This window comes from Papaver somniferum, chromosome 7, assembly GCF_003573695.1.
Source record: "Papaver somniferum cultivar HN1 chromosome 7, ASM357369v1, whole genome shotgun sequence".
In the NCBI taxonomy this organism is placed as follows: Eukaryota; Viridiplantae; Streptophyta; class Magnoliopsida; order Ranunculales; family Papaveraceae; genus Papaver; species Papaver somniferum.
Genome location: NC_039364.1, coordinates 160485743 through 160491060, shown reverse-complemented (window position 1 = coordinate 160491060; position 5318 = coordinate 160485743). Strand labels below are relative to the sequence as shown.

Sequence of the window (5318 nt, the reverse complement as noted above, 5' to 3'; positions counted from 1 at the left end):
GAGCCGCTCAATATACTTTTATCCATAACACTCTGTAAATTTCGGCACCTTTCCAATACGAGACTCACTGAGTATTTTCATGTGCTATGTTCCCCAGCAGAACCCTTAATCGATATGGCATGACGAATTTATGTTCACTCGCAGTGGAGTAGCATGAACCTCCAAGTACCAAAGTTAAGGCCATTGCACGAAATGCTCAGACAGAAAGCACACCCCATTCTGTAGATAAAGATTTTTCTGTGACAGCATACAAAATCCAGCTAATTATTGTGATAACTCGCAAAGAACTCATAAACCCAACTAATTTGCAAATTAGGGTTTCGCGCCCCGCGCAGTATACTGGACCCTGTTGGTCAAAACCATGCTTAAACAAGCTAGGCAACCAAATTTGCCACGGCCTCAAAAAGGTCGCCATACTAAGTTGGCTTCTCAAAACACGCCAGCTTCCCACTAGTACAAAAATGGGCTTATGTGACGGTTAAAAACTGTCACCATAATACTTATATGACAGTTTTCAAAAATATTTGGACTGTCACTAAAGCCTCTGTTACGAAAGGTCTTTAAGAAACTGTTACAAATTCATTACTGTATGGTAACAGTTTCTGTCAAAACCTGTCATTATTGGCTACTTAGGTTAACATTTTATTAGTAAAATTGTCATCAGAAAATTGAATTCTTTCACTAAGGTAACAGTTTCTGCATGAACCTGTCATTGTTCACAAGTTACGGTAACATCGTTTAAATAAAACTCTCACCAAATCCCATATTTGTACTAGTGATTTCTGCATAGGGGGTCATTTTTAAAAAGAACTGTCACATAAGAGGTATTAAGGTAGCAGTTTCTTCACGAAACTGTCATGGTAAAGTCTAATTTACAACGATTCTGCAAGTCTTCATTTCCCGTTAGGTAGATGGCCAACATGATCACATATAGTAAGAATACATGGAAAATAAAGAGGAATATACATTTATTTAAACAAAATGTTTTTACAGACTCGCTTGTATCAATGTCTTTTACAAAATGCTAATAATACTTAAGTATTTAGCATCACCAACTAACAAACATTAGTATCAAACCAACAATAAAATAGAATCAAACACCGTAAGCTCACACGACAAGACCCCTACAAGATAAAAGGATCCTTCACAAGGAGATACCTATACATCAAAGTCAATCCCATAGCAATACTTCTTGAACAAGACAGCTAACAAGCCCTTGCAGACAGGCAGGAGTGAGCCTGGTCAGCATACACTTCTTGACCGTATTCTACTCAAACTATCTAACTGCATAATCTTCCTACAAAGAACCCAAGTTAACAATCCAACCATGTCAACTACCACTTAGAAAAAATATGTATGAATATAATGGTTATCAACATATGCAGATACTAAGACACACCTTAGCATAATAAACTAGTTGTCCGTACTCATACGATAACCTTCTCTTCACTGACAAATTAGCTTTGATGCTTTCAACAACCAATCCAAGCTGAAATTTTGTACCCAGGAATTGAGGGATAACCAATTCAGTAGCCACCTCAAGCTTTCAAATTTCTGTGCAATGTTTCCACCAATAACTAAATACAGAAGTTTACATGATAGACTTGACCAATGCAGGATAGGTTCAAAAAGACACATGGGGAAGTGCCTCCAAAATGTTCTAATGGAAAGGGCCTACAAAATACCCCCCCTGCATATTTCTGAACAATCTCGATCGAACAAAGAATCCAGTTGTCATTGGATAGATAGCGTGAGCGAGAAGATGAGCAACTAAACATATAGAACTTCAAGCAACATATATAGAACTTCAAGCAACTTAGTCAACAGATAGAACTTCGACAACTCTTGTCCCATTGATATCTCATTGGTACACAAATTTTCAGAATTAGCATATATTCAGTAACATGAACCCCAATTTTCTGGTTCACCATCTATTGCAGTAACATGAACCCTGACTTTCTGGTTGATCATCAATAACAAAGTGGAACAATTGTATATAGAGGAACCACAATTGCCACTCCATGTATATGATTTGCTGACTAATGGGTAGATCACGGGATGCTTTGCGCAAAAAGAAGTCAACGACATGGCTCGGGTATATTATCTTAAGTTGTTGACAAATCGGCAAAAGAAATTAATCTACACGAGCAAGCATGAAATAGTAACAACAGTTTTACAAGGCCCACTGAACTAATAGGAAAAAAGAGAGTTGTTTCTGAATTTGTGGAAATATACTCAAAGTAAGCATACCTTTGAAAGTTCCTTGCTTTCATGGGGAAAACCCATAGCATAGATGGCCCGTCATACCTGGACATACCATTGGAACCCATAAAACTTAGTCACCCAAATAAAAATGTATTGGCCAGAAAGTTTAGCAATAAAACAATCCTATATATAAGTTCAGAAAATTCTCACTAATCGCGAGGCATTCAACCTTCTTCTGGTGCTGAAAACTGGAGGGGCACTTCACCTTCACATTTATTAAGTCTAGGAGATCATTTTGGATATAATTATTGTTCCGATGCAAACCCGCCTCTATCCACCTTTAAAATTAATAATTTGATAAGAAACTTCGGTATGAAAATAAAAGAAGACTAAACGTAAAATCAAATATAAATCTACCAAAAGCACGAGAAACTGCATACAATTAAGCAACGATATTTTTAATTACTTAGATTAGAGAATGTAGCCCAGACATTAATAATCCTGAATGCAAATAAGAAAAACCTGTTCCCTCATTTGCAGTGGCTTTTAAGGTTTTGTGCCCCATTAGTGAACCTATCACGCTAACTGGCACGACATATTATAAATCCAACTCCCTGGATCCTCAAGTAACTAGTGAATCACGTAAGCAAGTGAATCAGATATTCACTTGGCACATTCCAAACAAGTCATATGGCAAAACTAGGTTAAGCAAAAAGTTTACAGCTATAATAGATATAAATAAATGGAGCAACAATATATCAAGACTACAAAAACAAGATCGCTAATCACCCAAATCTTCTCTTTGTATTCCTCATGAATAAACCTAGCATGTCGTTTCTCTGCCAGAGTAACTTCTGTCTGTGGAAAAATACACAACAGGTGATCATGTCACAGAACTAAATTCTTAACATCTATAGAAGTAAAAGCTACAATCCTAATTACAGGAAAAGATACGTTATCTTGGAAGAAAACTATGATTTATAATCCCCTAATTCATTATCACTACTGGTCGTAGCTACATATTTGCCAGCCTAAGAGGATAAAGAACATTCAGTTTCAGTGTATCGTGTATTTCACTCTGAATAAAATTCACTCCCAGCAAATGAAATAACAGGTACGGCCTATAAGTTCGCCTGTTTCAGTTCTCTTTAACCCAGTTGAATTATCAGGAAACCTAATTCAACACTAAGGAAAACCATTTGTTCATCAGTTCGTTTGCACTACCACAATGAATTAAATGAAACGTTTACTTTCAGCCATTCTACATCACAATAAGCATCTTAAAACTTCTGCCAAGCCTTCACAAACTGCAAAGCTAAGTATGATGGTTGACTTCTGCACCATCTCAAATATAAGCACATGCATACTGGGTGTTCAAACAAGCAATTCAACTTATGAAATTTTCAGGCTTAATAGATGATTATCTACTAGCACTTGCAAAACTAATTGGAAAATTAATTTAACAAAAAGCAATATTGCAGCAGAAAAATTCTATAAAAATGAGATTTCGTGTTAAAAATGTATATGCGGCAGTCTTACCCACATATATGGTAGCATTAATTTAACAAATATGAATTCAAAATAATAAGAAATGAGAGATAATCACCATACAAGGTTGGTGGAGAGGAAATCCAAGATCCAAGAACATGGAAAACGATCACCAAAGACTTTCTTCATCTGTGGTTGCACAGTCCCATAACTAATATCTTTTTCCTCCTCAAGTTCCTTGAATACAAGAATACAACAATAAAACAAGCCACACTCCACACCAGCTAGAACTAAAACACTAGTCCAGAAACATGAAACCACTAATTTGTTTACCAACAAACTCTAATTCCAATTTCACTTATCATTAACCGAATCAAACACTATAGAAATTTGAACCAATAAAAACTTACAAAATTAGCTTAAGGCATCAAGTACAAAGGTCCCACGCCGGGTGATTGACAAGCTTGAAATCCTACAAAATCAATCAAAAGCAAAACGAAAAAATAATGTTTCTGTTCAAAACTATTCATACAAGTCTACGAGCTTTATTAATGAATTTCAAAGCTCGAGTGCGATCACCAACCTTCAATGCAGCTTCTCCAATTTTAAAACATTTCACAGGCTCATCTTTGTTTTCATCCATCACTTAAACAAAATCTTGATACTCTAGGAATCGAATTACGGTATCTAAATTTACAAACCGATTCAGTTTACAAACCCTAGCAGAACTAGGGATTGTCAGTAAAATTCATAAAAATCTTATACCTAACGAATCGATGTTGAATCGATGCCATATATATATATATAACGGATCGAAAAATTAAAATCGAAAATTGGGCTTACAGAAGAATTGAGTTTGGAGTTTGGAGTTTCTTGAATCTGAGAATTTCCGAATTGAGAATCCTTTCTTGAATTGAGTTTGGAGTTTCTTGAATCTGAGAATTCATAGGGTTTCATTTTTTTTTCTTCTTCTTCGAAGGGTTTTCTCATTCTGAGATTCCTATCCGGATTTGTTTTTAAGCAAAGGGGAAATTACTGAAAAATAAAAATGAGAGGCGATGGTAAAGGTAATGGTACTGAGAGGCGAAGGTTGCTATGGTATTGAGAAGTGTGAAAACTACAGGGAGATCCATTCTCCCAGATTTTTCCACTGTCAAACTCACGGACAGAAAAGTTCAGGCGCGCATCCATTTTCCCGTCAAAAATTCGTAGCAGACCCATAATTTATGAAATTATGCTTCTCAGTTTTTAAAAGGCCAAACTACCCTTTTCTTCGAGCGACGAACAGAGAGAAGCGAGAAGAAAACAATGGTGAATTCCGATTCTTCGTTTTTAACATTTGGATTTTTCCCTTTGTCAAATCTTTTCCCAAATCCTTTTCTGAATAATCTTCTCAATAAAACTAGGGTTTCTGTTTCAAAATCTGCTGTTTAAATCTGGGGATTTTGGGTTTCTGTTGTCTTTGATTATTCGAGAAGTAAAAAGAAATTAAAATTGAAGTTGAAAAGGGTAAGAAGTGTGTTGCAGTATTTCGATATCAACTGAATTGGAAATTTTCATACCTTATTTGTCTCCATGTTTTTAATCTCAATCGGAAATTTATGATTAGATTTGAATTAAAGATG

At 35.7% G+C, this 5318-nt stretch overlaps 1 long non-coding RNA gene across 7 annotated transcripts; it reads right to left on the bottom strand.

Moving 5' to 3' along the window:
- Positions 1 to 948: 948 nt before the first annotated feature.
- Positions 949 to 4781, bottom strand: LOC113298908. Of its 7 annotated transcripts, none has more exons than XR_003334464.1 (6): positions 4277 to 4781; positions 4104 to 4165; positions 3812 to 3930; positions 2416 to 2543; positions 1400 to 2307; positions 949 to 1297 (listed from the first exon to the last, which is right to left on the bottom strand). It is a non-coding gene; the product is annotated as an uncharacterized LOC113298908 (long non-coding RNA). The 7 variants fall into 7 exon arrangements; XR_003334465.1 differs by having other exon boundaries at positions 3817 to 3930; XR_003334463.1 differs by having other exon boundaries at positions 1400 to 2543; positions 4277 to 4412; positions 4537 to 4781.
- Between the last annotated feature and the right edge of the window lie 537 nt (positions 4782 to 5318).